Genomic DNA, 10,291 nt, shown 5'->3' on the forward strand with positions numbered 1-10,291 from the left:
AATGTAGAAAGAATTACATTTTTGTCAAATTTGCACATTTATGCAATAAACAAAGAAGATGAGAGTAATGCCTTAGCTAGGCATGTTATGCAGAGTGACACCACTCATAGATTTTGCTTCACAGTTATAGAACTCATACATAAAACAGCAAGGATAGGCGATGATAGGAATCACACCGAGAAACAAGAAGCCAGATGGATTTTAAGATTACAAGCAGATAGATCGCATGGGTTAAATGACAGAATATCACTGAAGCCCTTTTTGAAAGATAGACCTTTTGCACATTAATTAAGCTATATATTGGCTCACTGAGAATGGCTTGATACTCAACCCCCCCAAAAAAAACAAGCTCCTACTATTTCATCCCTCAACTACTACTGCCCCCACCTGCACCTTTACTATCCACTCTAATAATGGTACCCCCTTATCACCTGAAGCCCAGACAAAACTATTAGGTATTACTATTGACAATAAGCTCAAATTTGATGTACACATCAATCTGGCCATTAAAAATACTAACAAAAAGCTAGGTAGCCTCTACAAACATAAAGCATTCCTGACCCATAATGCTAGAACTACAATTGCACGTACACACCTTCTCTCAACACTACTGTATGCCTCACCCATCTTGATTAACTTATCCAAAACAGAAATCAATAAAATGACAACCTGCTACAATCAGATAGCCAAATTTGCTAACAACAGCTCCTGCAGAACACATCACTGCCTAAACCTAAAGCAATTGGGCTGGATGGAACTACCTAACTTACTTATTTATAATCAGCTGGTTACTACTCATAAGATACTCTATCAACAAAATATATCACCCTCACTGGTTAACATTGTCCAACAATATTCCTTTCCTAGGCAACTCTGCTCAACTGACAAATTACAGTTAACTGTTACTAGATCCAACAACCATGCTGGAGACTCCCTTTACACTAATTATGTGGCCAAAATCTGGAACTCCCTGCCTACATTCTTATCCCTGATCATCTCACTACCTACATTTAACAAGCTATCTACAACTACCTCAGCAACAAATGGTTATGTCCCTCTTTAACTCCAGACTAATGCCGGATCCACTCCAGTACTATTGTAACCACTGTCCTAAACTAGAGTCCTATCTGTTACTAGCATATAAATGTACACCACATCAAAGGTATGATAACACACATATAACAGTGTTAGTATGAACAATGTAAAACTGTTTAATGACTATTGTAAAATGTATCTGTCTGTAGTTTATACCTATAAGTATCTGTAGTTTATACCTATAAGTGTCAATAAGTAGATACCCTCATGGATCTAGATGAAATATGTACCCAAGTTTGTCTATATGTTCTGTAAAAATTGTCTCTTTGGAGCTTTTCTTCCTGGGCCTCCACTGAAAATGGATATATATCCAGCTGGACTATCCCGGTTAACAAATGTAAAATAAATAAATAAATATAAGCCTTTATACATATGTTTTTACATATGGCTTTATTAGATCAGGTTTATTCGATAGGCAGCTCGTAATATATATTATTTATGTAACACATATTGTTTATATATATTTTGTTTTATTTATGTTATTTTATATATGTACTTCGTACATTTTTATATGTATTTAAACATATTTACATTTTAATGTATATGTATACATATATAATGTTTTGTATGCATTTTAAAGTTTCACACCCATATTTATGCATTTTAGAACACTAGTCATGTTTTATTAATGTATTTAATTAACAGATAGAGGAAGTGATACATGATTGGTCTTCGACAGTATAAATGGTGACTAGTATATGAAGGCAGTTAGAAGTCTGAAGAAGCGTTTATAATAACGTGAAAGCGCTTACTGGCCCTCTATATTTGTTGTTTTCTATGTTCTTTAAATTAAGTTGAATCTGTGGAAAGGTCGGCTCCGATTGTTGTGTTGTGCCCTTGAAGTTTTGGTCAATTGGATTCTTTGTTTTGCTTTGCAAGGGCACTTTATCCTAAGCAGTATTTCTCTATTTCATTGTTCAACGTTACCAGAAACATGGAAAAAAAAAAAGATCCTGCTAGGACAGGAACATTCTGCAAGATCAGGGATAGTCGAATGCTATTCTAGTTGTAAAGTATGATGATATTTTTTTTTACATGAATCATGAGCGTTTTTTGACTTTTGCCCATTCATTACAAGGACAGGCTTTAGTTGCAAGGAGACCCTGCCTCAGTCCTTCCATTTTTAACAATTGTCTATGATTCAAGGCAAGATCAGAGTTAGTATTTAAATATTAATCTAATTTAGTTTCAAGTTAAAGGATCAACACGTTTTGCATCAGCATGCGTTTTCTGAATATGAAATTCTAATGTTTGTCATTACTGACTCACTGATCCTCAGTGATTTACCAGAAAATCAAACATCCTGAGAGGCAGAAGAAAATGAGGAAAAATAACTGATGGTCTGCAAAATCAAGCACAGTGGCAGATTATGATATGGGTGTTTTTATCGACCACCTGTGGTCCACAACTCCAGGGGATATGCATATTTTTTGAACAATAAGAAGTATGCAATTCTAATGTCTGGCGTTACTGACTGGCTGATTCTGTAATTTATTAGGAAATCACAACATTTACAAGGAACAGGGGAAGAATGTGAAGTAAAACCAGGGGCAGTGGGATGGTATAACGTGCAATTTCAATGGCCAAACCACAGCTCCAGGGAAGACCATGATCAGTGCAAGAGTAAGATGCCACAGCTGTGGATGTTGATGTTTTAAATTGTGTATATATTTTTTAACTTAAATTCAATATTTCTTAGCCTAAACATAAATAAACAATAAGTTGCAGCTTTAGATGCCCTGTGACAGGGACCAGTGCACTTGTTGGAGGCACTTGTTACTTTGTCTTCCCATGAAGCAAAGAACTGCATCAGAAAGGAGCAGGAGACCTGTAAAATACTAAGGGAAGGTTGCAGTGAAAAACAACAGCAGTGGTAATGGCATGATTTTTTTTTATTTACTCCTGGTAGGCAACTGGATAACTGGATATGGGCTGTGGGACAACTATGTGTGTAAAATGTAGTGTGAAATATAGTGTAACCATTATATTATTATTATTATTATTATTATTATTATTATTATTATTATTATTATTATTGTTATTATTATTATTATTATTATCATCATCCTCATTTATTTACTTACTTATTTCCATTTGACATCTGATGAGCAGAGATATATGTTAGGAGGGGCTGGCAAGCAAATTCTATTGTATGTAATAGTGTTTTAAGTACAGTGTGGCTGTTATGTTATTATTTTTATTTTATTACATCTGGGCATCTAAGATGCACAAGATCAACAGAGTAGCTATAATTATTGGGTATGTGGGTTATGTATACATGGGCATGCTTTTAACTGGTCATTTATCTATGCTTTTAACTGGTCATTTATCTGGTCTTGCAAGACTAAAATGATTTTGTGAAGCAAGTTGGATTACTTTGTCATGTTATCACAGGCATATGTCTTATGCAGCAAAATATTTCTATGTAGCCTTAATTATTTGGATTTATTCACTGCACTGAAGAATGGATTCATTCATTGATTGGCCTAGATTGTACAATATAGCCTAAATGTGTTGTGTTTATGTAATTTATTTGGCAGTACCTTCTAAACAGCCTCCAGCAACTCTGAATAGGCTGACAATTATCAATTTAGTATCGTCTGCATTATTTGGTCTGATGTTTAGAACTGCTTGATCATTAGCGTATTCTTGTTAGGCACTATATTTCTCAGATTGTGAAAGATATCTGTAGTTAGTTAAATGTTTATTTGTTTATGGCTGTTTTTTGTAAGCCATTTCTTGAAGCATCGCTGATCTAGTTCAGAAAATGTTGTGATTTTATTAGTACATCAGTTTTAATGCAACATAAGCCATTTCTATTTCAAAGACAACATGCAGATGAAACACTCTAATGCAAAGTTGTCTGACGACAGTAATATATGATTAAAATTAGCTCTCCTTAAAGTGGAATTATTAAAGTGCCTAACTTTCAGAGATTGTCCAGATTGCCTTAGTATATGTTGTCAGGTGTTAACATTTCTTCTTATGGACTTGACATTTATACTCTTCTGTTTAAACTCAGCTACACACAGCTTGGTTTCCTAGTGTGATGCTAGTGATTGTATGCAGTTTATCTAAACCTACCAATACAGTGCATGCAATGTATTTCTTTATAACAATAATATGTAACAAAGTGACAATAACTGGTAGAGGGTGTTGGCTGTCTGTGGATGACAGTACCTTATGCTAATTTCATATGCAGTCTTTAACTTGTCTTTGGAGGACTGGTACACATTTGTGTGAAATAAGCTGGAATACTTACTATGGTTTCTGTGCATTTATGAAATGCAGGCTTGGAATGTGGTATTTTTGCCATTATTGTTGTATTTTTATGCAATTAAACATCTTAGGTGCACACAATTAACAGTATGACTATAACTGTTGGATATGGGGAGAAATCTATGAATGAAAATCACTAACCCTACTGGGCTGATTAAGTTAAACAGTCTCTTTGCAGTGCTACTGTGCATTTGTGTAAATCAAACAGTCATTAGTCTGTTTATGCAGGCTACTTTACATATGTGAAAATCAAAATGGAATACTTTAATGTGGCTGCTGATATTACAATCAGACTTATGAAGTGTGCACATTCAATGTAGCTGTAATTGACGAGGACATTGATGGATCATAACAACAGCAGTTTGAGTGGTCTTTTGTAACTGAAATGTTACTTCTGATTAGTGCCTTTTAATTTCTTGCTGCAAAAATATTCAAGACTGCAAAATCTCTTAAATTTTGCTTTATTAAATACAGTCATTCCCATTTTTACATGGCATCAAGTGTCACATTAAAATATAACTTTAAACAATATGGTAGGCAAGTATACATTTAAAACAACCAGTAAATTGAATCCAAAAGAATAGATGCATTTGTACATGCATACATACAAATATTTCAAGCACGGGCATCAATGTCCTTTTAGCCCGCCAATATACCAATACAGTTTTCCCATAATAATCATCCAGGCTGTTCTTAAAGATATCTAAACTAGTGCTTACTTTAATGTAAACAGGTAGCCTATTCCATGCATCAGCTGCTCTCTCAGAGAACCAGTTAGTACACATCTCATTACTACAGAATCATCTACATTGGTTGTCTGACAATTCTCTACTGCTTTTTGATAACCCTAAACATTCCCAGAGGTAGTTGTCTCTAAATGCCCTACATAACAAGTCCAACTGAAAATACGTTGAATACACAGGAAAACGATGTCCAAGATGTAAAATCAACCAGGTTTATTGCACAACGCACAAATACAGCTGCAGTCAGTTCACCAATGACCTAGGTTTCGTCTTCAAACACTGACTTCATCAGATTGGTGAACCAGTATTGAACAATTTATATAACACCTAATTAAAAATGAATTGGTACTTTAATACACTTCATTAAATTACATAATTAATACCAACACAAAAAAACACAAAAAAACACAAAAAAAACACACTACCTGTGAACACTAATTCTACGAAAAAAATACACAATATCATATAAAATATGAAATATGAATTATATTATATTACCCGAAGGTAAACCACATGAAATATTAATGTAATATATTACTAATCCAACATGCTATTATAAATTTCGAAACTAAAAATTAATGAACTATGAATTGTAAAAATGTATGAGTATACAACCATGTCTAGCAGAAATAAGTGTATGTGTATGTATTAAATATGAAATAATAAATTAATAAATGTATCCCTAATTGCCATAGTACTAATGATAATGAAATCCACATTGACCCACATCACGTTGGAAAATAATTCAATAAACACAAATCTACAAAGTAACATGTAAACAGTCACATATATTAAAAATTTATCAAAACAACCCACTGTACATATATACACTGATAATCTTTTTAACTGAAAATGTATATATATGCTAAAATTGTTAACCACAAATATGTTTCATTCTAAGCCATGGCTTGATGGAAAGATATTCATTTAGCCCTGGGAATGTACAAGCGTCTAATCTTATTTGCCATGCTAATTCACTCATATCCAAGTGATACCGGGTAATCCTACCCTGTTGATCATGAATCACGTGGTGTATAATACAAAATTTAAACTTGTGATTGTTGTTATCCATCACATGTCTTGCTAAGGCATTAGTGTTTTTTTTATGTTGTATATCAAGGATATGCTCCTTAATCCTATCTCTAAAACGTCTACACATCTTTCCCACATAAAATGCCTTGCAATCTTGGCACTTAGCTAGGTACTCCACATTCTTGGTATGGCAATCATAATGCCCACCGATGGAAATACCAGAATTGTTAAACACTATTTTTTGTCCTGTTGTCAAAATATGTGTACAAGTTGTACACCTGCCACATTTGAAATTACCCAATGCTTTTTTCCCCAAATTAGGGTAATAGACTGTACTTTTTTCAAAGATGTCTTTAAATGACATGTCTTTTTTGAAAACAAACTTGAGTTTTTGAGTGAAAAGTGTATTTAAGTCCCTACTTTTTTGAAATATTTCCCAATACTTTTTAATTGTCTTTATTACAAATTCTGTATCTCCATTGTAAGTTAGAATATATAAAATGGTATCACTGCCAAAGGTTGATCTACCATCACAACCTAAACAAAACCCAAACTTGTCAATATCAGATTTTAGTATTGATGGCATCACTTTACTTTCTCTCTTATGTTGGATTTCCTTACGTAAATCTGCACATAACTGGTCCGGATACCCTCTGTTAAGAAACAAACCTGTAATAAAATCCAATTCTACCTGGAAATCACTATCCTCACTGACCATGCGTGCTGCCCTAACCATCTGCCCCTTAACAATCGCCCTCTTTTGATGGTTAGGGTGCCAACTGTCATAGTGCAGATATGAATTTGAGAATGTAGCCTTTCTATAGATGTTAGATCTCATCAAGCCTGTAGAGTGATCATATGTCAACTTAACATCCAAAAATTCTATGGACGTGTCATTGATTTCGTGGGTGAAATCTAAAAACCAGACCGTGTTGTTAATATATTGTATAAAGGTATCTAACAAGGGTCTATCACCTACCCATACAATAAAGATATCGTCTAAAAATCTTGAATATAGATGGATAAATGGACTAAACTCACTATTCAGGACAAATTTCGCCTCCCAAAATGCCATGATGTAATTAGCATAAATGGGGGTGCAAGCCGCCCCCATGGCAACTCCTGTCCATTGCCTAAAGTAATGTCCCTCAAAATATAAAAAAATTATTGTCCAACACTAATTCCATAAGTTTGACATATGCATTGATTTCTTCCTGTTCGTACACACCTGTAACATACAATTGTTCCTCTAACCAGGCAAGTCCAACGTCATGTGGAATCACTGTAAATAAATTACAGACATCTATAGTAACAAAGTAAAATTTATCCGGTACAACCAAATGTTTGATCATTTCTAAAAAGTGCCAAGAATCTTTTAATATGTATGGTAATTTACTTAAACCAACCCTCATTTTGTGGTCCAAAAACCGACTAATGAATCTCACTTTGCTCCGCTTGCCATCCACAATAGGTCTAAATTTAACATTGTCAAGTCCTTTGTGGATTTTGGGAATTCCAAAAATCCCACTTAAAAAGGGTGTTCATTGATCAAAAAGTTGTATTCGTCCTCAGTTAACCCCCCTTGAAAAATCATATCATCCAAAAACAAATCTATTTTTCTATGGGCTATATTGATTTCATTAATACTTACTTCATTGTAATTGTCTTCCAACAACATGGACATCATGATACTAAAATAGTCCTGTTTGTTAACAATTACAACCCCATTGCCCTTATCTGGCTTCATGATTCGTATACAACTCAATTCTCTTAGTTTTGTCATCATTTCATACTCATTTTTAGTCATATTCAGTTGTACTTTATCTTGCCTATGCCTAAATGTTGTCTAAGATCTTGCTCACATATGTTTTCAAACATAGCCACTATTAGGCTCATAACAGGATTATAAATACTTGGTTTTGTGATAGTGTTGGTAACTCCACCATATGTGGTGTTCCCCTCATTACCAAATAATACCTTTAAATTCATCTTACGTGTAAATAATTTCAGGTCAATCAGTGTATTGACAATATTCCCTCTTCTGCATGGTACAAAATTAAAACCTTTTGAAAACAATTCAGCATAATCACTATCAATGTCTATGCTTGAATAATTGTAAACCTTAAAATCGTGCGCTCTATTGTATAAAATCTTCAGATTGCTTAGTATACCTACACTATTTGTTGCAACAACTAAGTCACCATTGAAACGTTCCTCCAGGTGACTTGAAAGGGAGGGAGAAGAGAAAGGGGAAAAGAAAGAACACCAGTTAGGTTCAGGGACCACATCATTGTTTGTAGACTGTTGGTCCACATAACATACCTCAAGGGCCCTACCTTTTTCAGTGTAATTCCCACAGTTAATGGATCCACCTAAATTTAATTCATGTTGTATAGTAGTGCCCTCATTAGGAGCATTAACAACAATTTTATTTTATATAATATATAATTTATATATAATATATAATTTTATATATTCTAACTTACAATGGGGATACAGAATTTGTAATAAAGACAATTAAAAAGTATTGGGAAATATTTCAAAAAAGTAGGGACTTCATACACTTTTCACTCAAAAACTCAAGTTTGTTTTCAAAAAAGACATGTCATTTAAAGACATCTTTGAAAAAAGTACAGTCTATTACCCTAATTTGGGGAAAAAAGCATTGGGTAATTTCAACTGTGGCAGGTGTACAACTTGTACACATATTTTGACAACAGGACAAAAAAATAGTGTTTAACAATTCTGGTATTTCCATCGGTGGGCATTATGATTGCCATACCAAGAATGTGGTGTAAATAGCTAAGTGCCAAGATTGCAAGGCATTTTATGTGGGAAAGACATGTAGATGTTTTAGAGATAGGATTAAGGAGCATATCCTTGATATACAACATAAAAAAAAACACTAATGCCTTAGCAAGACATGTGATGGATAACAACAATCACAAGTTTAAATTTTGTATTATACACCACGTGATTCATGATCAACAGGGTAGGATTACCCGGTATCACTTGGATATGAGTGAATTAGCATGGCAAATAAGATTAGACGCTTGTACATTCCCAGGGCTAAATGAATATCTTTCCATCAAGCCATGGCTTAGAATGAAACATATTTGTGGTTAACAATTTTAGCATATATATACATTTTCAGTTAAAAAGATTATCAGTGTATATATGTACAGTGGGTTGTTTTGATAAATTTTTAATATATGTGACTGTTTATATGTTACTTTGTAGATTTGTGTTTATTGAATTATTTTCCAACGTGATGTGGGTCAATGTGGATTTCATTATCATTAGTACTATGACAATTAGGGACACATTTATTAGTTTATTATTTCATATTTAATACATACACATACACTTATTTCTGCTAGACATGGTTGTATACTCATACATTTTTACAATTCATAGTTCATTAATTTTTAGTTTCGAAATTTACAATAACATGTTGGATTAGTAATATATTACATTCATTTTTCATGTGGTTTACCTTCGGGTAATATAATATAATTCATATTTCATATCTTATATGATATTGTGTATTTTTTTCGTAGAATTAGTGTTCACAGGTAGTGTGTTTTTTTGTGTTTTTTTGTGGGTTTTTTTGTGTTTTTTTGTGGTTTTTTGTGTTGGTATTAATTATGTAATTTAATGAAGTGCATTAAAGTACCAATTAGTTTTTAATTAGGTGTTATATAAATTGTTCAATACTGGTTCACCAATCTGATGAAGTCAGTGTTTGAAGACGAAACCTAGGTCATTGGTGAACTGACTGTAGCTGTATTTGTGCATTGTGCAATAAACCTGGTTGATTTTACATCTTGGACATCGTTTTCCTGTGTATTCATCTAAATGCCCTATATACCTGAATAAGGTCTACCCTTAAATATCTATATGAGACACTATATACGTTTAGTTTTTTGCAAGGCAAAAGACAGAAAGATAAAGAAGATAGTCAGAACCCTTCATAAGGGATGCCAGCAACAACCTGCTCACCAGTCCGTAGGACATCAAAGGCAGATGGAAGGAGTATTTACAACAGATTCTGAATGAAGAAAGCTCCACAGAAGCTGTATTGCCCCAGAAACAATCTGCGATGAGAGAAGATAAGGAGCCCACCCTAGAAGAAGTAAGAG

At 33.6% G+C, this 10,291-nt stretch overlaps 1 pseudogene; it reads right to left on the minus strand.

Moving 5' to 3' along the window:
• Positions 1 to 7,956, minus strand: part of LOC122792792 — a 94,879-nt pseudogene extending 86,923 nt beyond the window's left edge.
• Positions 7,957 to 10,291: the final 2,335 nt, after the last annotated feature.

The sequence above is a fragment of the Protopterus annectens genome, chromosome 2.part0 (assembly GCF_019279795.1).
Source record: "Protopterus annectens isolate FY-2018-M chromosome 2.part0, PAN1.0, whole genome shotgun sequence".
Lineage (NCBI taxonomy): Eukaryota > Metazoa > Chordata > Ceratodontiformes > Protopteridae > Protopterus > Protopterus annectens.